This window comes from Anser cygnoides, chromosome 7 (assembly GCF_040182565.1).
Source record: "Anser cygnoides isolate HZ-2024a breed goose chromosome 7, Taihu_goose_T2T_genome, whole genome shotgun sequence".
In the NCBI taxonomy this organism is placed as follows: domain Eukaryota; kingdom Metazoa; phylum Chordata; class Aves; order Anseriformes; family Anatidae; genus Anser; species Anser cygnoides.
This window is the reverse complement of record NC_089879.1, coordinates 2,146,760-2,173,565: the sequence shown is the minus strand read 5'-3', so window position 1 is coordinate 2,173,565 and position 26,806 is coordinate 2,146,760. Positions and strand designations below refer to the sequence as shown.

General features: G+C 39.7%; 1 long non-coding RNA gene across 1 annotated transcript; it reads right to left on the bottom strand.

Moving 5' to 3' along the window:
* Positions 1-16,846: 16,846 nt before the first annotated feature.
* On the bottom strand, positions 16,847-25,827 carry LOC136791308 (uncharacterized). The gene is made up of 3 exons (XR_010832996.1): positions 25,616-25,827; positions 22,862-22,947; positions 16,847-18,221 (listed from the first exon to the last, which is right to left on the bottom strand). It is a non-coding gene; the product is annotated as an uncharacterized lncRNA (long non-coding RNA).
* Between the last annotated feature and the right edge of the window lie 979 nt (positions 25,828-26,806).

Sequence of the window (26,806 nt, the reverse complement as noted above, 5' to 3'; positions counted from 1 at the left end):
GGTTAAAAAATTACGGGACTTCAAGTACCCTGCATGTCATTAATTGCTCTGCTGAAGATAAAAGAGCAGCGATATTTTTATCACAACTGCTACAGCAGGCAAAATTAAAAGTGCCCCTTGCTCATGCCAGTGGAGCCAGCCGGGAGCAGGGCCATGGCACTCACCACCCCCATCCCTGCATCCCACCACCTGCTGATGCCCAGACCCCCATTCGTGCCCTTCCATCTCGCAGCCCATTTTGGGAACTAGTTCATTCTGCCGCAAGTCCTGACGAGCGGAGGAGCTTCCCCGCCCCACTGCTTAACATTAAAAAATAAAGTAGAGAAATCTCTAAATTAAGAAAGTCCTGGCAGAGTACATTCAGCGCAGGACAATGCAGAGGAAGGTTACAAGTATATTAGGATAAGGGCACCACAATTATATGAAGAAGTCTGGAGAGAAAAGATTACATTGTTCTGACAACAACATTTTTCAAACATTTAGACCTTTAATATCATTAATTTAAAGTACAAGATTAAATATTTTATGCAAATATTAGACAACAGCAAAGAGCTCCGCATATTAGGATTTAAAACAAATTGAAAGCATGCAAGACATATTCATTTCTTAAGCAGTTTAGTTAAAAAATCGGTATTGTCTCTATTAGGATTAACTGACAGTAACTCTTTGTGTTCAAATGGATTTAACTTCACTCTGGTTTGTTTTCCAGATATCATTGTCCTCCAATAATCATGGATAAAGGGAAACGTAAAAGGACAGATCAAGCAAAAATATATCTTCACATCATAAACACAGAATTATGTTTAAATTTCATTACTAAATGGGATTTCGGCTTCATATACCATGCCTAATCCTACAGTATAAAAGATGTATAAAACCTCTTGACAAATTCTAACAGACTTTCTGGAAGTTGCATATATTGATTAAAACATCAAGCAGCTACATACAAACCAATAATGAATTACTTCTTGTTGGAAGATAAAACTTTGTGATATTTAAAATTACAGACTTGAAAGTAAGTAAAATTACCCCTAATTATGCAGAAGGGAGCAACACCTTAGCAGTAAACAAGATAAGCACCTCAAACAGCACTAATAATTTTAATTAACATTTTCTAGTTTCCTTTCACCTCCTTTCAAGGTCATCTGCTACCTTCTCCTGGTACAACATTACAGCACAGTGTTAAAAACTTACATTCCATTACTAATCACTTTGATAAGCCAAAAAAAAAAAATTACTTTCCAGTACAGATTTTTTTATTTAATCACTTAATCATGTGCAAAAACAAATATTGCACTGTGCAAAGCTGCCGGGAAGGTTTTTGCAGTGAATTGCTATCAGAAGTCAGACTCCAGCAACCAGGTTTTGGTTAGTTTTGGGGGCCTGATTCTAAACACCAAAGGCAAAATCCTTCCAGGAGCTTTGTCTATGAGCAGAAACCCACTCACATTTTAAGCATAAGTTTAAAAATTTGGACTATGTCTGAACTTGTGAGTATTCAGACTGCAATCAATGTTCAAAAGAATAGTGAACTGTGAATACTGAAAAATGAAAATTTGGCATAACATGTTAGCCTGCACAGTATATACATTACTTTATCTTAAGCAGCAATTAGAAAATGAATGCTCAGGATATGATTTTGTTAAACTTTTTCTTTTCTTTTTGCAAAACAAAAGTTGGTAAGAAAAGGGCTTTGTTATATCAGTGGGTTTGTTCCATGCCACAAATTTAATGTACGAGGTCACTTGGAATATAATGTGTAGAGAAAGAATCTCATTAGGCTAAAAAGAATGTAAAATGTGTCAATTTGATCCAAATGAGAAGTGTAGTAAAACCATGTTTGATGTTCATGTGCAATAAATCTTTAACATTTGTCTGTAAAGTATTAGAGAACCCATAGGGAAATCTCTATTTGTGATAGCTGCACATTTTCAATGATTTTTTCCTATAATCCTTTGTTGACATTTAGCATATGGTAACAGAAAGGAAGATCCTAAAATGAGAATTATTAATTATTATTCTAAGGTAAACAAGATGGACACCTTGCCTGTACCTACGAGGCTTTTGAGAAAGACAGAAATTCTGAGAACCTCCCGCCCCCCCTTCTCCCCCACTCCCATCACTTGGGGCTGCTCAGATTTTGGTCACTTTGGGGGGAGAAAGTATGAAACCAGAGGTGCCCTTGTTGGGGAGAAAGTATGAAATCAGAGGTGCCCTACCTGGCCGCGGTCACCACAGTGTGAAAGTGTCTGATGGCCACATCCCGCCAGTTGGGTTTTATTTTGATATATTCATATTGTTAATTACCGTTGTATTTCAATTTTCTCTCTAGTATTTTTGTTCATTCATAATAGCTTTATGGTTCAGTGGACCGAAATGACTAAAATGAAAGATTTCCAAGATTTCTTCTGGGAGTAATTTACAAAAGACCACAATTTTTTAATTGTTCCTGATGTTTAGTTCTGGGTATCTGGAAGAGGAGAAATCAGCCCAACTCTTTTAGTTGCCACACCAACCGTATCGGAGACGGATTTTTGATCTCTGTCGATTGCTTCGTTTTCTGCAGCCCAACATCCATATTCTGAGAACTGGCTTATAGCAATGCTGTGGTGTTTATATTTCTGCAGCTCACACTTGCTTTCGCAAGAGAATTACGAGCTATTTACGTCCTTTGAGGAGGCTCAGGGAATAATGGGAGAAATGTCAGAAACAATTAAGAAAAATGGAGGCATTTCATTTAACCAGTAGAAGAAATACATAACTTTTGCTGAATGGCTGAACTCAAAGTGCCACAAGATTGCTACAATATGAGCTCTGGCTCCTGATTATCACGAAGTTGTATAAAAAAACAACCTTACAACACTCGCATGCCAAAGGTTGCAACACAGTCTTTGGCAGGAAACGTGAAAATGCTCCAGCATGGGAAAAGTCTTCGAGCAAACTTGCATCTGTGCTGATTTACGTTTTTACAGCCGCGCGCGCTCTGCGCCAAAGCAACAGCAGCTTTCTGAAGCCAGCAAATGACTTTATGGCCGTGGTAACAGTCCTCGCCGGGAAGCGGCACAGCACCGGCACAGCCGTGCCCCGCAAACCCACATCCCCAGCCATACCATCCCCTGCTACAGCATTTGCCCATCTCGTTACAGCCGTGCAGGCCCTTTATCAATAAATGTGGTGTTCTCGGCCGAGTTTTCTTTGGCTTGCAGTCTGCTTTACAAAACCGCTGCATACTTGACAGTTTGCCCTAGTTAAAAATTCTTTGGTCAGAAAAAGCCCGGAGAATGAAACAGTATCTGGTGTTGTAAAATCTTGACCAGATTCTGAAATATTGCCTAAGCCCCTGTCAACTTGAAGGTGATTTCTCCAGGTCATGGTCTGGAGGGGAATTGATGGCACAGCGTGCAGCCTGTGGCTGTTCCGCCTGCACTACATCTCCGTCGGGAGGGTGCGCACTCACCTTCAGCGATCACCACTTTCCGAGCCCCTCTGGTTTTGACAGTATAGTTACTTTTATTCATAGATTACAGGCTAAACATAGGAAAATGAATCAAGAAAAAAAAGCTTATGTGCCTACTGCTTTTTTCATTTCTCTATTTCTATCTGAGTGGTTATCAATTACCTAATAACCCCGGGAAAAAATTCTACCTGAGGCAGAAGTAGAGATAATACCTGGTGCTTGCTTCCAACTGCTCACCTCAGCTGTCCCAGCATTTTTCTGATGGTGTGAGTCCATTTTCTAGCTTTTATGGCTGAAGAAACTGAGGCACAAGCAGATGAAATGATGCACACAAGGTCCAGCAAGCCAAAGGTAAATCTGGTTATAATGGACAAATACCAGTGTAGTGACCTTCTGGACTGTCCAGCAGTGCTAAAATTAAAGCCATCACTCATGATAGAAAGGGCCTCTTCTGGTACAGTTTCTGAATGTGTCTGTAAACTATAAGGCTGTGGATGAACATAAAATTTGAATATTCTCATTATCAGACCATAGTAATTAAAGTGCTTCTGTCAACAAGATCTTGATGTGCTTAGTTTTAAGCATCTGCCTAAAATTATACTGAAGCAAAACACAAGCTTTGGTATTTTGCCAAATAAGGGTAAGAGCTTAGGAAGAATCAGACGAGATCACCCAGCTGTATAAATTATTAGTCATTACATTAAAATAAGTTCTATATATTTCTGGCATAAGCTCTGACTTACAGTTTTGAAGGGAATTGTCCTGAAGTTACAATAGCCCTGCCCACGCTTTCCTCCTGGGAAACCAAGCTGGCCCCAATAACCCTTTCAGATCAGTGGCAACATTTAGGGTCTTAATTAGAAGGAAAAAGACCTAGTTTTTCATTCTCTTTATTAACCCCAGGCTTTTCTGTATTGTGGTACTGTTTTTCTCTTAAAGTCTCAGAGCTTCACCCAGATTTGAGCAAGTTGGGAATGCCTGAAGGAGAAACTGTACAAAACTTTGGAGTGAGACATCACTGCAGGACTGCCTGGGGTTCAGTGCTACCCCCATCTTTGGTTTGCTTTGGTTTGCTTTGGTTTGCTTTGGCTGCTCAGGGTGGACTGAAGTATTCATAAAATGCTGTTTCTCAAACTTCTGGAATGGATACTAAGGAGATTTTTGTCTTGCTTTTGGGCAGTGACTCAGCAATGCCTCCGCACCGGTGAGGCCAGAGGAGGACACCCCCCAGCACCATCCCCTGGGGAGGCCACCACAGGAAATCAAACCTTCACCCACTGCAGGAACTCCTCAATATTTCTGCAGCACAGTCCTGGGGGCCAAGCCGTGCCTTGTTCGTCTCTCCGGGCATCGCACTGGGGATCAGGCACGTTGCTTTTAATATTCCTAATGGTTCTTTTTCCTTGGCCTAACTTTATTCCACTCGTTTTGAAACTCTTGACAGCCTTTCATCAAATGCTTCTGACAAACTCAAAGCATATCTAACATGGGCACTAATAATTTAGTACTGTAATTTTATGGGTATTTTAAAGTTCCTGAGTATTACTATTATTTTATGGAATGGTTTTTCCTCCTTTTCTTTGGTCTTTCTTCCTATATTCAGTGGAATTATAGGTGAAATGTATTTCTTGGCTGTTGTTTCATCTTTTGTTCATACAGTTAAATATTGCACTAGTTAAAGATTGCACGAGGCCCCCACATTAAAATTTTATTGTATTTTTGTATTTATTTTTGGCCCAGATCTGGGGGCCTCTCAGGCTCAGGCCTTGTGTAATTTTATTGGTTTGTGGGTGGAGGAAAGGACAAAAATGAGGTTTGTGGCCAGAATGTTATCTTTGGCCATACACATCTATCTGAGGGCCTGATTCTCTCTGGTTCATAAGCACGTAAATCTTGAGCAGCTCCACTGGAAAAAAAAAAAAAAAAAAAAAAGGGGGAGGGGTTAAAATGATGTAAAATGGATGTAAATTAGATCAGAATCACCTCTGTGGTGGTTGCAATGTAAGAGTTTTGCTATTTATGATGTAGCTGGGAGCTGTTGACTAGCCTCTCTAAAGATAAGAGCCACCTATAACTCAGTGGTGGGCATCTTTTTTTTTCATTTTGACTAATGACTGCTGGCTAAACGAAAGATAAAAAACACTTGTTTTTATGAGCTCTAGTGCCTATAAGCAACAGCAATAAGAACATAAAACTAATCACGCTGAGAATCACAGCTGAATTTTGGTGACCTTGCTGTTGAGTGAAAAGCACCTTATTCTACCCTCCTTCCACGTCCAAAAAACTATTGAATTCAAGTGCTAATACACAGAGGTTTCAGCTTTAATCAGTTTTTGGTTTTGGTTTTGTTTTATAAAAGGGGGACCAACACATCCTCTGGGGTCTGGGTCTGCATGTTCTACAGCTCACCGTGAATCGTGGCCACCGTATCCTGAGCTGCTTCCTGCCTGGTTCATTGCCATCACCACCATCATGTTCCTCCCCCAAACCTGTCTTTCTCTTGCTTCTTTGCACATATCTTCATGTCAGGTCTTTGGCTTGGAAATGACTTCTCCTGTGAGCCAAACCTTCTTATTCTACACTTTAAAATCCTTATGAAATTTGGCTTGCCTTCCAAAGCTAAGCCTCAGCTCCCTTGTTACTCTTCTAAATATAAAACATTTTTATTGCATTAAGCTATGCTGAAAAAAAAATGACAAGACAAGAAAAGAATAAGAAAAGAAAAGAAGGAAAATCCCTGCACCCAATGTGAAGCAAGTGTTCAGCATAACAGCGTATCACATGTCTTTTTGTTTTGTCTTGGTATCATCTCCCTTGCACATGCTCTGGGCTCGCTATCTGTATTCCTCCTTGTGTGTCTCCAGCACTGAAAAGCCCTATAGCAGTCACAGCTAAAGAGTTGTTTCTGGTCTGAACTGGAGAGTTTTGGAAATGGGAAAAGCTGTCCCATTACTGATCACACTGCACCACTTCCTAAAGAGAAATCTGTTTTCTAGGATATTCATTTAACACCTTCCAAATACATTAAACTTCACTTTCCTATACGACTGAGGGGAGCCTTTGAAATGAGTTATTTATATTTTTATGTGTCCATTTCATTCATTATTTCAAATATAATTTTAATCATTTCAACAAAGAAGTGTCTTAATATTCCCAATAATGGCACTTGTTAGTTTAAATATTAAAATTCACATTAGGAATTCCCTTGACTGCATGTACATTATTTGCATTATAAATTGGGTGCATGTCTCAACTTATATATATATAGTTTATATGCATATACATATAAGCTTATGTACATATACGTATTTTCCAGAAAATATAGAATTTTAAATGATCTTATCTGATTTGAAAGTGCATAGCAAATGCCAAAGTGATTAGTGATAAACAAGGTCCTAACACTCCAAAATTAAAAGCTCTTAATTTTCAACTTTAAATAAATCCTCATTGTATAGCAGAAATAATTCCTCATAAAGTGTTTCCAACATTCAGAGAATGCTTTTAGGACATACAGCATTAACATAATTTTTTCGACTGGGGTTCTCACAGGACATCTGATGAAGTCTCTACCCTTAATTTTAATTGCGTAGGCTGCATTCTTAATTAAAAACTGTACAAATGGATTTTATGCCATGCCAAAAGAAATCTGAGTTCATTAGTTATAAAACCTTTTAAAAATTGATGTAAATTTGTGAATTCTTTAAAAGTTTGATCTCAGAGTTCTCATTTTATGTTGAGGAGCCTTTTATCTAGAGAATAATAAAGCCAATAGAAATTAAGATAATCTATGTTTTGTTTTTCTTTTTCTTCCTGTTTTTTTTTTTTGTGTGAGTGTGTGTGTGGTGTATGTGTGTGCTTGCGGGTGGTGGGAGTCAGAGTGTGGGGTTATGTCTTTATGTCATTATGCTTTTCCTTGAAGAATCAAATTCATTTAAATCTAAACTGTGAAGAAAATTAGAGTGGGAAATGCACTGACCCTTTTGTACTGGGTTATATAAATATAAGTTCATATATCTTTTATTAATTCTTCATATTAAAACACAATCACATCATCTCAAGCCAATAAACTTAATGGAAATCTGTCAAACTGTAACTTTGCAGGCAAACTCTGGACATCACTTAAAGAAATATGTGCACCTTATTGATTTTTATTTTAAAGTCTGTGAGTTGTTAATTAAAATGCTTTTCCATAACTTGACAAGCCTTCAAATAATGAATGGGAAACTATGAGAGGTTCGCTTAACCTGACCAGTCACTACCCTTCCCCTTGGCCAGCACAAATCTGGCTGCTCAGGACCGTTCTGAGTCAACAGCACCAACCTGGTACTGGTTTTGGTTACACAAAATATCACATGTGGTCTTAAAAAATACGGGAATAAAGGTCCAGGACTGAAGTCAACATTTCCTGTGTTTTGAATTATTCTGCAGCGTTTCATTATTAGACCCAACCTCTATGCCCACCTTTGGGCAGATGCACCAAGATGTACCCCACCAGCAGCCTTGGCGGGGGTCTTTCATGCTCAGGTTTGTGGCAAAGAAAAAGTAGAAAAAGTGAAATTTTAACAACAGTATTTCTACTTAGTATTCAAATCCAGATTATATGCCAGTATTATAGAAAGAAAAAAAAAAAAACAGGCAAATTAAACAATGAATAAAACAACCTCTACAAGGAACCATTCTATTTCTTTCCACCCTCTTCGATGATTTGTGCTTTTGAGCATCTCTGCCACTGGATCTGGCCGAGCGTGGCAGCAGTGGTGTTGAAATACCACATGAAAAGCTGTGTAAGTGCTTGTGACATTTACAACATGAGCTGAGGCAGGAAACACCAGAAGTCTCACAGGAGATACGTTCTCATGAGTTTCCAACCCAATTTGGCAGAGTGAAGAAGTTAGACTTTGGACAAGAATCGGATTTTTTTATTTTTGATTTTTTTTATATATATTTTTTAAGGAACATACTTCAAACAACAAAGCCGCTCTAGAGAGTGAGATTGAGATTAAGATTTGCCCACTAGCACATCCTACAGATCATGAAAACAATATTCCAGTATAATAGAATATTTTGTGGTAGAAAAACACCAAATTGAAAAGAGCTTTGGTAATCCATCAGAATTAACCTCCACCTTATCCCCCAAATTCAGCTACCTAGTAATCAATTTGGTGCAGGAGTAAGCTTTAGGGAACGGTGTGATTCGTCAGCAAATTCAGGCAAACAGACTTCTCCGCATACACAAACTTCTTTTATTAGGCTGTTTTACTATTTGAAATTTCTGAACACTTTCATAAAGCTTACCATGAGAAACGAGCCAGAAGGAATCGCTGAATTTAATACTTTAAGGAAGCAGGCAATTGTAAATTTGCTTTAACAAGGTCCAACAGTGCTGCTGGTGTTGGAGTGAAATGTGGCATTAAGAACACCACTATGATCCACTTGGAAACTTCTGTTTTATTATTTTATTTTTCCTAGCAGGAAGGAGAGTCTGGGGCCAGACCAATTCAGAGACGTTGCATCAGCACGGCAGGCCAAGCAAACATTGGACCTGCAGCGAGCACTAAGCCGCATCCTTAAACACCCCTCCGTCTAGAAAATTTAGCAGGATCACTCAGAAAGTAAAGAGGAGATGTAGACTGTACTCCTACACATCACAGTGATTTATATTAAAATTAATGGCACTCAGCTGCTCACCAGCTCCTTTCCCACAGCACCAGCAATGTCACACAGTGACTTGTAAGCATCTTATGATGTTCAACCTCAGCAAACACAGAAGGCGGCAAACACAAAAGATTTCCATAGCCACTTCCTTTGACTTTCATTCTATATTTGAGTGATTGTACAGAATCTAGGAAAATCATTGCAATCTTTCAATTTTCAAATTTACTTAATTTTTTGCTATGTAAACAGAGAAATATGAGACACAAAATGGTATATTTCCCTTTCAGAGTGCAAAAAGCTACTTCACCATGAGCACAGTTCAGTCTGTACTTATCTCATCTAGCTTTAAGACCTCAAACTTAAATTAAATTAAGTAGCATAAAGGCAGAAATTCTGTATGGTCCCAGAAGAAAATCCAGTTTCCAAACACTTTTACTTTCTAAGAACAGCAAAAGGTTTCATCTGCAAAATGGCAGATGGATTCATAAGCTCTTGATCCATGCACCTATATCATAGCAGCCAACCCATTTCTCCTGTGATAACTGCTCTGTGAATGAAACCACAACATGTTTGCTAAGCAAATCCTTGGCCTCTTGTTTATAGTAGCATACCATATTTTATGCCAGCTCCATGGTCTACCCAGAAGTAAAGCAAAACATTTGTTCTGCAGAAAAATTCACAGAAATGGACACAAACAGTCCTGTATAATTGATAGTTTTATGAGATTGAACTCTGTAAATTTTTTTAATCTTATCCCTCTAGATCCAGTTTATATGCACATTTGAACAATGACTTCATATCCTTTCCAAGCAGAGATTCTGGGATTCAGTCTCGTCATTTGGCCAATACAAATCCCCAAGTGCCAAGAACTTCTAGTTTTGTTTTGCTTTATATTTTTCTTTTACTTGCTCTTTTACAGGATTCCTAGTCAAACCAGTCAGCCAATGGAACAATTCCAGTTTGCACCAGAGGAAGATGTTCAAACCCCCAAAACATTTTGAAAAAAAAATGAGCATTTTTTGTTATCTCTGTCTCTCGTGGTACAGATTAAAACTGTAAATCTTAAATCTGCATCTATTTTAAAGGCATGAGTTCAACGACTTCAGCATTTACTTTGTGAGCTATCTTCACCAGCAAGCTAGGAGGACAGCTGCCTGATTTTTTAGACACCTTTCCATGTGGTAAGTTGAAATTAGTGCTCTGCTCTGCCTGAACCAGGTGCCTTCCCCACCATGCAGGCAGTACGTGATATTTGTCACACTTGCTAGCCAAACATGTTTTCATAAAACTATTCTTTCTGTTTGTAACATCAACTGTGGCCACAATAACATCTCCAGTTTTTTTTTTTCTGGAGGCTGTTTTTCCACCTGAACCAGATCCCTGAAGATGTGTGTTGACTTTGATTAGATTATATTGCATTATATGAGATGTAGTCCACTAAAACAAAAATAATAATAATCTCCTTGTATTTAAGTTCTCTTGCTTTTTTTTTTGTTTGTTTGTTCTGTTTTTTGTTTTGTTTTCCCTTGTCCATGAGAACATATGAACATGATGCTTCATTGCTTCAGTATGAAGCTTTTGGGTGAGTTATGGGGTTTTGGCCACTAGCTGGGAAAGAGATGCCCTTGCAACAGTCCTCCTTCTACCAGCACCACGTCAGGTCAGGACGCTGAATTTGAACATGCTGGCGATCTGTCCTGCTGTCTTTAACAAAGTTTAAAAGCAGCTTTTTTCCTTACCAAGATGGTTCCAGGCCCAGTAGGACCACCACAAAGCATTTCAATATGGTGCTACGCATCTTTGTTCCTCACTTAAAAATTTTCTTCCTATACATATACGGGAAAGCTAAATTAATGAAAGAACAGTGAGATGTGTGAAAGACAGGGGAACCAAACCAGAAGCGTATGTTGATAAAGGTGGCTGAGCAGGCAGGACTGAGACTTTTGCCCAGGTCGATTCACGTTGCCTGAGCAGGGACCACAGCAAACAGAGAAGGATGTCAGGAGGGGAAAGATAAAGCCAGTGTGGTGGTCAGCAGCTGTGGGGATGCATTTCAGACACCCACCCAACCCAACATCGCTCCGCAGCCCAGCAGTTCCATGCAGACCGCTGCGGAGATGATAGGTGGTAACAGCTCCTGGTGAACATGACTAATCCCAACAGCATCTGAACCAATAACCCCGAGGTGAACAACTTCACAGCTTCTTAACGTTTTCTCAGGCTGCCTAGCTTGGTAGTTTAGTTCCCAGACCCCCACCCCCTCCAAGCCTATAAATAGATCTCTGTTTTTGAAAATTTGATTGTTTTGCACAAGATATCTTGTCTGGAATACAATTTATAGTTTATCACAAGGAACAACTGTCCTACTACACTGGCATGTATATTTCCTTAGGTAATTAATGTACATGCCAATTTTGATGAGAGATATGTTGTGCGGTTACAGGACATATCTTAATGTAATTAACTGTATTGGGTTCCAGAAATCATAAATATAAAATTTCAATGCTAACACATCTGTAAACTGCATAGTTTTCTAAAAAGAGCATGTTGCTTATTTTATCTTGCTATTATTTAACTAAAAATGACAATAGAAACATAAGTATTTATTAAAATAGGCTGAAATCCCACTTTCAGCCATGAGCGTTTACAAATATGAACTGACTGGTGAGGCCGTAAATTTTCTATTCTAAAAGCAACCCTGCAATTGTGCAAGAAAACCCTAATTACCGTTGGAGAGAGGAGCTATCTCAGAATAAGCAGAAGCTTTGTTTTCTTGTTTAGCATCTTTATTTCATGGTTCAAATTGGCACAAGAGCCAGGCAGCTCAAGAGAGTTAGGAGACCGTGGTCACGAGAGGGCTTTAATTTATTGATGGTTCTTGCCCTACTGTACAGTCGCTGCTGCTATTTGAGCGTAATGGATGAAACAGATGTTTGACACTGCAGCACCTCTTCATAACTTCACTCTTCAAAAACAGTTTTACAAGTGCTCACTCGCGTTGGTTCCCATTCAGCACAGGAAACTGAGGTCATGGTGAAACATGAGGCCCGGGCAGGAGCCTGAACTCATGTGCACTGCAGCTGGGCCCGCGTCTTCCGAGCACGTTAGCAATTTATGAAGCAGTCATAATTTTCAACTTACGGACAAAGAAATAAAAGTGTTGACACCCGTATTGTAACATCTGTGAAGGGAAAAATATGAGCCCACTGCTAAATGTAAGAAGGATTCAAGAATTATGGAGGGTTTCTTTTAGGGTTAATTTTATTCGCTATCAGACGTGATTATTTTTAATAGGCAAAAAAAATCAGGTTTCAGTATCAGTGCTGAAAAGTTACTTTCTGGATTATAGTTTTCTTAGTATTGCTCAGGAACAGTAATTTAAAAAAGCAAGAGACTTTTCTGATATTCTGAGCTTTTTTATTTCAAGATGATTATTTTAACATATGCTCATCTCTGAATATGTCAAAAAATCTTCCCATGCATGCAATGTAGGTAATTTTGTAACTTGTTTTAATAAAGATAACATAAGATTTGTGCAGTTGAATATCCAGGTTACCTTCTGCTGCCTTCCCTGGGAAAGCAATTAAGGCATTTTGGTACTGATATTTGGTACCCAATTTGGAAAATGATAGCAGTGCACCAGCCTGAGGAAGCTGATATGTGACGGGTTCAAAACACCATATCAGGAGTTTTTCTCCCACCTTAACTTCAGCTCCTCTCCAGTGCGAGTGCCCTGACAGCCTCGGGGATTTCAGCACTTCCACAAGAACTAATACCTGCCTGCAGCAAGCCACTGCTCACCTCCCAGCACCGGCATGTGTGATGAGCTTCCTGCGCGTTGACTCTCTGTCTTGCACCTATCTTCACATATAATTGCACTTCTGACCTTGTTCTTAAGTCAGTCAGTCCTTGGGTGACTTAGTGGCATGTTATGAAAGGAAATGTAATTTTATAGAGTCAGTCATTTACAAAGCACAAAATTATTGTGTAAGGTGCTAAAATGCTGTCAGCAGTACTAAGAATAAAGGTTTCTAGAGTTAGCTGATACCAGAAGCTCCAAAATGCAGTTTGGTCAGAGATGTTGTCACCAGGCAGGACACCTGGGCAGGGCAAGCACCTCACAGCCAGCCCTGAAGTCTTCCAAATACAGATTGTCCTTGTAAAATCTGTTTGTTTGTTTTTTGCTGTTGTTATACTGCTCTTCAAAAGCATCTGTAGGAAGATCCACAGAACAGGAAGCTTCATTTTCTTGTTCACAGCTGCTCACTGGTGCCATATGCAGTAAAGCCCATTAACTCCTTCAGACGGCTCTGAAAGCTGCTCTCAACTATAGCAGAAAGTGGCCTGTTGCATGGAAATTCCTTACACTCTTCCAAATGCATATTTCTGTCTTTACCTCTCTATTTTCACAGAGATAACAAGCACTACTGAAAGCAACACATTTTTCACAGTAAGATAACCTGGATATTTGCTGGGAAACCCCAGCTGACAGCCAGCTCCCCCTCCCAGTAGCACCAAAGGCTGTTTGACACGGCCACAAAGGAGGGACAGCCACCCACTGGGGCAGCAGGGTCTGACTGAAGGCTGTCTGTGTTAGTCTTTGCAAGAAACAGAGGAGAAAGCCACTGAAGGCAACCTCTGTCAGCTCCATGTGATCCATCAGTTGGCACATCATCCGTCCTACAGTAGTTCAATGCAGTACCCACAACGGTCCAGCTTTGCAAGCAGCCTGCTGGTATGCAAAAGCTTTTTCTGTGCTCTTCAGCACTCATACAAGCTCTCTCCCTACCATGCTTCAAGATGTATTCCTGCAGGCAATACAGCTCCTTCCACCATAAAACTCAGCCCTGCAGCTGGAGCAACCCTGACCTCAACCAGTCTACACAAGGGGGGAAAAGTCACGCGTGTGGTTTAAGGCTTTGTTTTCTCAACCTTTAGCAGTGGTGTGGTTGTTCTGTGTTTAACCACAGCCCCCGGCTCTAAGGCAAGCTGTATGATGAAGCCTAACATGAGGATTTTTCCTCTTGGTCTCCCTCATCCTTTCAGGTTGATAAAGTGAACGCGATGTGCATCCCCTCACTGGTGTGGAGCCAACACCAAGTGAAGTGCATGGAAAGATTCCCTTCATAGCTGGGGCTCTTCTGTTAGACTCATGCTAATTTGCAGCAACAATGGCAGTTAGCTTAAATGGTTAGCTGAAAACTTATATGGAGAGCTCACAGCATCCGAAGGACAAAGCCTACAAATCTTAGAATTTTACATTAGGCGACCCTACTTGTCTGGAGCTGGAAAATGCGTGATAGCAAAAAATTTCACAATTAAAGACAAGCCTGCATAGTTTGGTTTGTTGATAGTCTTGCAAAAGCAAACAAAATAACTCCTTACCAAGCTTCGCTAGAAGCCCATGTTTTTTTCCTATGGGAAAATAAGATTGTTCCATAAAGCTGTGGGGAAAAATTGAGCTGACAGCCCAAGATTAAACTCACTTTTCTAATTCTGAAATGGCGACAAGTTTAACTATTCTGGCTTGGCTCAGATGGCTTGGGTTGTGGGCTGTGTCTGCAGCAGATGTTAGTGTGTATGGTGGGACGCCTGGGCCTGGCTCACAAGGGTGACCGCAGGGTCCTTCTTTCCCAGGCACGGGCAGAGCAAACACCACTACAAACAGCAACCACCCCAAAACAGCAGCATTTTATCATTTTTCTGGCAAAACCTTGGAGTGGCTGATAAACCCATTTGGAAATGCGCTCAGCTAAACCTGTACCCAGGTGAATGACTATGGGAGGCAGATGACTTCTGTCCTCCAAGTTTTTTAAAGAACATAGAAATATGCAGTCATGGACAACACTTTTTAAAGAAAACAGCAACAACACTTTTCTGACTTGAAATTTCCTATTGGAGGAAGAAACTCCCCCTGAAAACTCTTGCTAAAGGGGCCATAAGTGCTGGAACTGGAGCCTGAGGCAGCTCCTGGAGGTTCTTGGTGAAGGCGTCCATCATCAGCAGGGTCATGGACATGGCATGGGCAGGGTGAGTCACAAGGGAAGCCCATCTCCACACAAGCCCTTGGGTTACTGCTCTGATAGTTACACCTTGCAGCCAGTGTCCTCACTCCTCTCCCTCTCCACTTGCCAGCACTGGCCTGCACTCCGGGCACTTGCATGCTTTTTAGACATTTCTAATTAGAGCCTGGAATTTCTTAGATTTAGTCATGTCCTCGGACCCTGGGCTCTCACAGCTTATGGCCACTTGTGACATTATGTCCTGGTTTCAGTCTTAGCACAGACGTGAAATAAGACTTCTGTGCTCTTTGGAAAAGTTATTAGTCTTACAATTAGTAAAGCGAACAATGTCAGGCTCTGTGTAAAAGTTACAAGTGTGAAATCAAGTCCTGCCAGTAAATTGCTACCTTTTCTTTAGCATTGCAAGCCATGCTCTCCAGTTTATTTGAACACATAAAATATGCTAAATGTTTAGCAGCACCACTGTGTAAAGAAGAGTTGGATGAAGTATATATTTTTAAATACAGCAAGTAATAAAATGTTGACTAAATTCCCAAGAATATCATTTTTGGGCAAGTACAATAGAATGCTTAATGGAATATATTCCCAGGACTGCTGTTTTTATTCCTCTTTTTCTCCCGCTTTAATCTCCTCACCCAGTCAGTGGTTGCTGTTATGGGAGCTGCGAGGAAGGACTTCATCCATAGACGCTTCCAGTACCTTAGCAACAAGAGAAGGGGAGCGAGGTTTTGCAGCCCGTGGGCACACAGGTACACCTCATCCACACCGGTGCACCGGGCAGAGCCCTGCGCCAGCCAGCCTCTGGCCACGGGAGACAGCAGACAGCCCCTGGGCAAGGAGCAGGGTGGTTGTTTGCAGCAGGGACACAGAAAGCAAGGAAAATTATAAAACAAACAGAGGGAGGAAAAAGCAAACACGCCGCCTTCACAAATTTGTTTTCTCCAAATTTATTTCCTTTTCATTTAACTTGGTTGAGAAACGTCCCTGTGGACTTCATCAGAAAATCAATCTCTCCATTTTAAGTTCTAAATGAAGTTCTAAGCAGCTAGCCCTGATATGCAAAACCATGTGAGAAACCCAAAATCTCATCAAAAGAGTCTGCATGTTGCTCAGAGCCACTGCAGGTGTAGGTGTAGGCAGCAGTGCTTCTTCCCAGAGCAGAGTTGTGGGGTTTAAGTCGGGTGACACTACCCAGATCCTACAGTTCTTTCTGCAGTTGGGCTTTTGTATACATAAAACCTCCACATTTAGGATATTGCCCTTCACAGAAGAGCTTAATATTTCAAGAAGCTTTTTTAATTGCTGGCTGCAAATCACCTTTTACCTCTTTGCCACACAGTTATGCGCCAGGTAGCACAGTGTGCTCATATACCTATTGTTTAGCGGTTTTATACTGATGGCTTCCAGATAACTGTCTGTGGTTTATTTCAACATTAAAAACTGTCTTCTATATGGTAGCTCAGAGATGATGCTCCCAAATTGCTCTCAGTTCCTGCTGCCTTTTTGGAACATCCACTCTGGAAATGAGCATCTTTATTCTATGGGCTTCAAGTAGGATAAATATATATTCTCTAATTCCAGGAGACATATTCAAAAGAAAAACAAACAAACAAATATATTTTGATGTTATAGTCCTCATATTTTATTTTTGTCTGTACTTTCTAGAATATTAATTTTTAGTTCTTGTAAAGTTTTACCAATTGCAATTTAGAGAGACGTTAGCATTAGTTTTTCTTTCAAGCATCAACTAAATAACATTATAAAAATCACTCAACTGATCCTGTTTAGTTATCTTTACTTGTGTATATTTTAAAAAACATATATTTAAAATCAGTGGAAAATATTGAGAATTATATCTTCTATATTGTATCTGAGTTATCCATTGATACACTGCAGCACTAATAGTATAATAGATGTTCAAACTGCAAATATTTGGCACCAGGCAGGAAGCCTCTGGAGTGATGAAACAACATTCAGTGCAATTTGGTGGATTGGCCCACCTTGTAGTATATTTGGGAGCTGAAATCTACCCGCTAATACATGTACATCTCCCATTAATTTTCATAGGCTGGAAAACTGCCCTTCTAGAGAGAAATCTCAGTATCTCTAATGAGGGGCCAATTCCCAAGTCCCACAGCATCTCCAAATTATATTTGGCAGAGATCTGTCTTTATGGGAGTTGCATTGATGGAGTTTTCTCTCCAAGCAGAACAACACTGGCAATATGCAAGGGCTGCATTTCTCTTTTAATACATTTTCCTTTGAGGAGTGAAGACAGTTTTGGCCAACCTACCAACTACTCTGCCTGTGAGCAAAAAGTCCTGAGGTAACACTGCTTTTCTGTCTTCTGCAACCACCTTCTACATGACTGCTGATATCAGAGAAAGTCAACAATTTACCATCCAAAACAGAGAGAGAGAGAGAAAAATAAGGTGCGTTTCCTGTTCTGGCTTGGCTTGCAGATTAAAGGTAATCTGGTAATGAAGACCTAGCAGTTGGTGATGAATAACTGTATTTTTCTGTATCACATATACCTGTTTTTTAAGAAGAAATTTCTCAGGAGAAGAAGGTCAGTTCCAAATGATTTTAAGGGCTACTCTTTTGAAGAGTGATCAGTTCAACTTGATGAGACCTGAAGTCTTTTTTGTGAGCAGTGTGGATACTAAGTCCCTTCACCTCTTCATCTCCACTAGAGCTTTAAAGTTATCCTGAGAAAAATGAGCCAGAGTGCTTAACCCCCTGCTAATGTCACATCAAGGAAATCGGTGGAGTTAGACCACAAAGAACAATGAAAATCTGTTCTCTACAATTCAGTAATAAATATATTTTTAAGGAAAAAAAATAAGAGGAACTCAGACCTTGAAGAAAAGACAGAGCTGTACCAAGTAGCAATGCTATGTACAGTTAATGGCAAGAATTTCAGGTAGCCCCTTGAGCAAGCAGGGAAAGCTCCAGGCTGGGTCTGCCTGGCTTGAACCCACATCCATGCCAGACAGCAGATTTCCTTGGTGAGCATTGGATCAGGTTCTTCAAGGACTTCTCCAGCCACTCTGCTGCATATGAACAATTACAGGGCAATAGCACTGCTAGAAGAACACAAGAAATGCATAAATAAATAAGAACTCAGAATATATGCAGATCTACAGGCATTACAGGGATTTACTTTGTAGATGAATAAGGCCAAAGTGCAGCTGGAAATATCAGCAAGTTATTTGTTTTTACATTCACGTTGACTTTAACTCTTAGCTTAGCTAAAGGTAATTCTTAACACCAAGAGTGAACAAAAATAAAAAAATAAAAATCTCCCTCCCCCCCCAAAGTAAAACAACTCAGAGTAATACACTTTTCTTTAATATATATATATTTTTAATCCTCTGTGTTCAGAGTCTGTGTTATTCAATCTGCACACAGAAGTACTTATCTTTCAATATTTATTCAACAGGACACACAAAAATTGAAGATAATTTGGGAATAATCTCTTTATAGTAACTAAAAACATTGATTTTAAATTACAAATCTTGTGAGACCATTTCTTGAGTTTCCAGTGAAAAAGCTTTCTATACATACATAGAAATAAAATCATTAAAATATTAATATAACCTATACAATCAAATAGAAGACCTCTTGGAGACTGGGTCAAACCCCAACCATATAAAAGAGCCTTTCATACAAAAAACTCCCAGAGATTCTCATAATTTTCCTTTTCAAATGTCAGTACAGTCTTTTGGTTTGTTTCAGTCAAATCTAGAGCAATTCTACATAATGAAAGGAAAGAATGAACATAAACATGCTTCAATATGACTTCAGGATTCCTGATTCCTGTTTCCTTAATAAGAATATTTTTCCTTATGGCATGGGTTTGCACTCTCAAAGACCTCGCTATGAAATAATGAGAAGCTGGGGAGAGAGCAGGGGAATAAGTGTGGTTACCCTAGAAAATTCACTTAAAGAGACACAAAAAGATGTATCCATCTTCTTAATGCCACTAGGCAAATACTCAAATATCTTACCCAGCCTGGGAAAAAAAAAAAAAAGAGAGAGAGAGAGCTGCCATATGTGGAGACCTGAGGGTCTCCTTTCACACCCCTGGTTATTCATAAGCCCCAGGGCATTTCAAAAGTGCATGCTGCCTAAGGTATGGGAAGCTGTTGTGTTCATCAAACCGGGGCAGTGCTGCAGCTCTGTGTACTTTTAACACACACCCCCACAACACACAAGTTTTGTGACGATGGTGGCATCGGTGGCCACGAGGAGCTGGGCATTTGCCTTACCAGAGACTGGAAATACCCATGGCTGGACACCAGGAGCTGACGACCGGCCCCATCCTGAGCCCAGCCTTTCGCTGTGTTTCCCCTGGAGTGACAGAGCTGATGCTCAGGTGGGAGTGTTCCCGCTTACTTTTCGTGCCTCGACTCCACGGTAGGTTATGTGGCTCTGTGGCATGCTTCACGTGTAGCTGAAAAACCTCAGGGTCTCTCCTTACACAGTGTTTTGTTTGGATTTGACCCATTCTCCTGTTTTACGATAAAACGAGAACATAATTCACATATTAGCATTTCAAAACCTGTACAGCTGCAGAATGAGTAAACAGTGGAGTGAGTAATCATTAGTAATCTGCACTGGAGAAAAAGTGGAAAAAAAAGCTCATAATTTTCTGGAGTGCTAAACCAAAAAAAAAATGTTTTGCACTTCTTAAAACATCTCAAATTCTTTTTTTATCTGTGCTTTAGAGGTGACAGAGAAAAATCTATCTTTTAGCTGAACTAATCTCAAATAAATGAATATCCTTTTTCATATAAATTTGTTTGGGGAAACTTGAAACTGTAGCATAACCTATTGATTGCATTATTTGAATTAAGTTTTAGAAATCCTACAGCTGTTTGCTGTCAAAATTTAAACCTACTGTCTATTTTCAGCTGTGCACTTAATACACATTTCACCTGGTGACTCAATAACATTTTAATATAAAAGTACATGATCACGGAACATATGTTCAGTGTTCATACAAAGCTTAATAGCAACAGAAGGGGTAACAATTAACAGTTCTGTTTTTCTGGGTATACGGGGTCCAAGTTTAAAGTTTTTCCTGGGCTGCTTCCAAAAAATCTTTGTTCCTAGTTCCTTGACCTTTGAGGAGTTTGGAATCAATGAGCCACATTGCCTTCCATAAGGGTGTCAAGTGCAGAATAAAAAACTGCGTCACATCATTTTTCACCGTGGCCAGATGAGGTCTGAGTGCAGGAACAAGGAACAGGAAAGCAAGAACATCTGAAAAATTGACTCTGCAAGCTGGAATGTGATTCTGCAATAAGGGGCAACTCTCCTTTTCTCTCTCTCTCTCTTTTTTTTTTGCCAGAGTAGGCAGGTTGCAGACAGATCTGGGTCTCTGCCTCCCACCCCCAGGGCCCCCGTGTCAAGGAACGGTGATAGAGCGCCGTTCATTTATGCAACATCTGTAACACATATAGCAACGTATTAATAGCTCAATATGCCAATCTGCCACTGTGCATTTTGACCTAGCAGGGACCAGAAGCATGGAAGGTCTGTAAGGCAGATGTGGGAATGGCAGTGACGATGGAAATTAAAGGCAGACACGAAGAGTTCGTGTGCAGAGCATTGCAGAGCAGTAGTTCTTCTGGAAGAGGCTAATGCTTCCAGCTCAGTTAGGAGGTTAATAGAGCTAATCTTCTGTATCACTATTATTTATAACATGTTGTTGGACTTAATGTTTATGAAGCTCAAGCTGTATAGTGCACATCCAATTATGTTTTCTTACAGCCATGGAGGGTTTTATGAAAAAGAATATTGAGTGAATGCTTTATTGCTTAAAAATATTGTATTGGTTAGAAGGGAAGTTAATCCAATAGGAGGTAAAAACAGCAACAAAGGCTACAGCAAATACGAGATGCTTTAAATTCATTGCATGACATTCTCACCCTAATTATTAGCCCACACTGGGAATAAAAACAGCACCCTCATCTTCAAGTTATTATTTTTTTTTTCCTTTCCTCATTTTTATTGCACATTTACATAAGACTTGTATGCCTTGTACTTCTTCCAGGCTAGCAAGCTTATAAGGTTTCTATTAACCCTTTGCTTCTCTTTACACAGCGGCTCAGGATGTATAATTTGCACCACGAAAGGCAGGTGGTCATGGGACGGGCAGCTGGGGGAGGTGGCCAAACCACACAGTGGGCACAGAGGTGGCTGAGCTTGAACGGGAGCCCAGTGGTCACACGATTATCCAGCCTCAGCCCCTGGAGTCAGCTGGGTCTGGAAAGCTGGAATGGAAAATCTTCCAGGAAAACAACTTCTTTTTTTTTTTTTTTTTTTCCCTTCTTCTAATTGGACCAGAAATATAATATTGCAAGAGCAAATCTTTCTCATGGTATGGGGTGCCTGCCCCACACCTGGCAACACGAATGTCCAGTGATGGTTGAGTAAGGGAAAAATTCTTTGAAAAATGCCCTGACTCTCATGAAAGCCCATTGTTTTTATAGCTAAGAAGAGGAGAAAGAATGAAGTGGGGTTCTGTGGTTTGTACTTTGTACTTAATATAAGGAGAGTTAAAGAAAGTATTACTGCAGGAAAAAGAGGGAAGGAAGGAAGATTAGTCAGTTAATAAAGGAGATTTATGTTAGTGACGGTAGGTAGGCAAATTGCACTGCTAAATGGGGTATGGACTTCTTTTATGTGGACAAAAGAATTTATCAAATTTATCTAACTGAAACTGCACCGTAATCATATCTGCAGAGCCTGGGCTGAAGAAGACACCCATGCCATGGAGAAATGGGTCTGGAAGCACCCATCCTGGCTGGAGATCCCTGGGGCAAGAGCATGGGCACGTGAGGAACAGTGCAATCTTCTGCATATGTTTTCATCCAGCATTATTGCTGTGCAAAGTGGATTAATGGACAGCATCTTACCTTGCAGCTTTGATCAAGGTTTGGAATTTTATTTTTATTTTTTAATTTGTATAATGAGTCAAAGGTGCACACAGGCTGCTGCAGCAATGAGTAGATTAGGAGGACTTCAAGGGCTGAGCAGGGCCGAGTGAAAGAACTACTCAGAAGCCTGAGGTGATCTTGGTTAACGATGAAAGTGTGAAAGTGGTCTTTGTTGTCATTGCCAGACACAGACTGGACAAAGAGATGCAGCCACATGAATCATGGATAGATAGCTGTTGTCTGACCTGTGTCCAACAGTTTTATGTTAGCATTTGTTCCCAGCGTGCTGGAAGGCATCTGTATAGCCAGTGGCTGATGAATTTCCTTGGAAACTTTCATGATTTGAGCTTGGGTTATGAATGTTCTTGGCTGTATATGGATTTATGAAAGCACATGGATTGTTCTGCAGTTCTGTATGCCATTATTAAATCCAATGTTTCCAGCAGGAATTTAGCTCCTTGTGTTACAGATGATGAGACTTGATGAACTGTTATGAATATGCTATCTGCCTGAAGTCAAGAGGGCTGCTCCAGAGTGGCATCTGCTGGGCAGAGCGTTCACAGTCTAGGACAGGACCTACAAGAGGAGCCTCTTCCTACACCAGCCACATCACTGCAGCATCATATCCCTAAGACCTAACACAGGTGTAGCTACGGGATCAGGGTTTCAAACAAGAATCAGAGTAGAACAAAATATGGTTATTCCTCTATAGACAGAAATAAATAATACTGTGTGGCTGGTATTTCATTTATCATTTACGCACTTGAACCTATACTCACCTAAATCCTATACATATGTCCTTAAATGCCTGCAGAAATCTCAGATTTCTCCTCTTCAATTACAGGTACCATACGAAGCCTGTTTTCTATTTTAAAAAAAAAAAAAAGTATTCAGAAAAATGCATTCTTTCTCAATCCCTAAGCCATTTGGCGCTTCAGAAAATCATTAGAGAAGTGTGCTTTCCAAGACAGAAATATCTCCCTTTCAAAATCCTACCCTCTTTTCCAGTGTCTTCTGAGAAAACACCACAGGCAAATACAACAGCAGGAGTAAAAAGTGGCCAAGGGGCCAGCTGAGGCTCTGCTGCCTGCAGAAAGCAAAAATGGGGCCAAAAGTACTCAGACAAGGAGTGGCAAGGATCTGGGACAGCCATAGGCTGAACACCTCATTTTCTTGTTGAATCCTGTAAATACAGAGAAATTGTCTAAGGACTGGCGGTCACAGATATGGATGTCTTCTTTTTAAATTTGAGAGAAAATTCAGTGACTAATCTTCAGTTAAGTTTGGGCACAGGATTCAAAATGATAAGATATTTGCTGACGTGGTTTGTGGTTGGAGTTAGGGACAGAGTTAGATGACCTTATTGCTAGATCTGCTTGACCCTTTTGGTTTATTGCTTGCAATAGCAAGATGCATATTTGCATTTTGTTGGTGCGAAAAGATTTGCATTTGAAACAAATATATTTGAAATGGTCAAAGCTAAGATGAAAATTACAGGTGTGGAAGACCTGTAGGGTGTGAAACAAAAAGATCAATTTAAAAATTTGTCTTCATACAGCTTAAGAGCTGAAGTGGCATTAGAACCAGCTGAAATTGAATCATTATTTGTGGGAAATAAGACTTGATTTCTCTCAGAATGAGTGTAAGATTAAAGTTAATATTAAGCTTTGAAAAAAAGATAAAGCAGAGCTCACAGCATTACTGCATATTTCCAGAATAGAAAAGTCAATTATAAACTAGCATTGGAACGAATTTGAGAAGTTTATTTATTTGGGGGTAATCATAGAGGATCTGAAGGAAAGGAATAGCAAAAAATTGGGGGGGGGGGGGGAATAAAAGAACTAGGATATATATTTCTATTGTTACACTTACGCAGCTTGAGAAATAAAAATAAAATAAAATGCTGTTTGGATTATCAAACTCTTACTTTGGCCACTCTACATAACCTGGTAAAGTTTGGGTCTGTTGGTAAGAACAGGTTACACTTTGGAAAAAGAGCTATTAAAATCTAGTTTTATCTCTTGGTATTCTCAGGCACTGAAAGATGAAATGCATAGTCTACGAAGACTGACCTAGGAAGCACTTGTTTAGTTGGAGGACAAATATGTTTGAAATTATTGATCAGGGTATTAGGGCTAGTTGGAGTTGCCCCATATGTCTCCCTATCATTTGCAACATTCAGAAAAATGGGGCCTTATCATCATAAAAACTTAGACTTCACTGTGTTTTGAACCATATCTGCTTTGAGATATTTGGTGAAACTAACATGTCACAAGCTGCTGTACTTTAGGATTATTCAAATGTACAGTATTTAGAATAATCTGTTGGGGAAAACAGTACCCAGATTAATGGAAAAACATTTAATGGAAGAAGAAAAATATCTTTAACAGGGATTTTCTGTCATAAAATAAATAAAATAAAAAAAATAAAATAAAATTAAAATAAAATAAAATAAAATAAAAAATAAAAAATAAAATAAAATAAAATAAATAAAATAAAATAAAATAAAATAAAATAAAATAAAATAAAAAATAAAAAATAAAATAAAATAAAATACGAGAGAAAGCCAAAACCTCAGTCTCTGCTGTTTCATAACAATATATGTGGGCAGCACACAGGAGAAAAGGCACCAGGCATTCAGGAGGTGCTGTAGGCTCCTTTCAGTCTGAAAAACTACCCACTTCTGTTTCCTGGAATATCTCCACTTGTCCACGAGCAAGTACAACATGTAGCACTTTATTTTTTCCTCTGACTCCTCCTAAATCAGATTCACTTCTATGACTTTTGGTTCTTTCACACATCCTCTGTGTGGACCCTCTTTGTAGGGCAGCAAAACAAAAGAGGATTCAGCATGTGTTTTTCTTGGTGGCTAGATCCATCCCGTCCCAGATACCTCTGCACCTCATGGTTGTGGAGAACACAATCCATTAATGATCAGTAATGCCCATTTTATTGGGTATTAAGCAATACGATCTTGTATTCAGTGTTTCTGAGTGTGGAGTAAAACATTCAAGTATTGCAGAATTAAATGATGAATCCGAACTGGTGAATGCTGAGTTTTGCTGTATAAAACCTACATGCAGTCCAGTCTGGAAAGCAAATGTTTACTGGAGATGCTGTTCACGTTGTAAAAGACTTCTCTTCAAATCTGCTGTGCAATGTTAGTGAAACATAACTGTTTAGTACTAAGTAAAGGAAGCCAGTTTTTCTGATGTTTTAGCAGTCTGCCATTTATTTTACACCAAGAAAATGTGACGGAACAAGAGTACATAATGCTGGGCAATATCTGCCATCCCACTACAGATCATTATAGCTGCCTCTGCCCCACGCCAACCATATTACTAAGCATATGAAATCTCTAAAGAAGATTATCTTGATTTTCACTACCATTAATAGGCATTATAAGGATATATTCAGCCTGATACAGAAAGTGGATCCATTTCCTCTGCCATGTACTGCTGTCTCGCTAGCGGCAAACGTATTGCGAAGCCACAGCAGGTTTCTCCAGCCACCACCACCCCATCCCCGCGTACCTCTCCGCCGCACACCAGCAGGCTGTGTTTGTGCAGGCCTCCAGAGAGAAGCGCCCGCGGGGCGAGGGTCCGGCCGCCCCGGCCTCCCGCTGCATTCCTCCGCCGTACCGGAGGCGGCCAGGCAGGGGGTCTGCGCCGGGGTCATGCTGGGCCACTCTCCCCGCTGCAACCAGGAACCTCCAGCAAAGCTAAACAAATCAGGCTGCCAAGGTTTTTTTTTTTTTTCTTTTTTTTTTTTCCTTTTTTTTTTTTTTGTTCCTAACTTTCCCATAAAAAGATTCAGGTAAATGTAGCATGACGAGCCAATTTAAGCCAATTTCAAAGTTATTTGAGTAATTGGTTATTAAGATAACACTCTCAAATTTCAATTCAGCAATTATCCTCTTAAAGATACAGAAAGTAAGTATAGGAGGAAAAGTGTATGCATTAAGCTACAGAAGCCCTTACCAAAAAATAAAAAAATAAAAAAGTGTAGGCATTTGAAAAAAACATGTAGCTTCTAATCTCATTGAACTGAGACTTATCTTCTAACATGTGCAACCCGTCTATGCTAAAAGAAAGTGTTTCTAAATTTTGGAAACAGAGTTGACTATTATTAGTGCTCATAAAGATTAAGAGACTAAGTGAAGACCCTCCTTTTAATATATGTAAGCTCCTTACCCATAACTTAAGAACCACAAGGGGACAGAACATTGTCTTCCCACAAGGCTGCACTACAGACTGATGCAGAGTGTGATGATGGAAATAATGGCTTTGGCAGAAGTACTTGGTTTGAAGCCAATTTCTCCATTCTAATGAATGGTGGAATTACCACGGAAAAGCTTTACAGTGAAAAAGAAAAAAAGAAAAAAAAAAAGAGAGAGAGAGAGGAAAAAAAAAGAAAAAAAAAGTAGAAAAGAAAGAAAAAATATGCTGCTTTTTCCTAGTTAATCAACCCCATAGGATGGATGTCCATGACCAATTATTATTCCCAGATACTACTGGTTAATCACCAAGCACACTGTTAAAAGGACTTGTGTTAGCTACTTGGCTGCTGAAAGCAATAGTGTAGAATCTGCAAATGTTCACCAGAAGATTAAGGTTATGCAAATGCTGGAAAGTTTCCTGCACTAGGAAAGTTGCCTTTCAAGGTGAAGTGGCTCTTTTTACTCTCAGAATGGCACTCCATGGGCTTTTGGGAAATGCTATTGA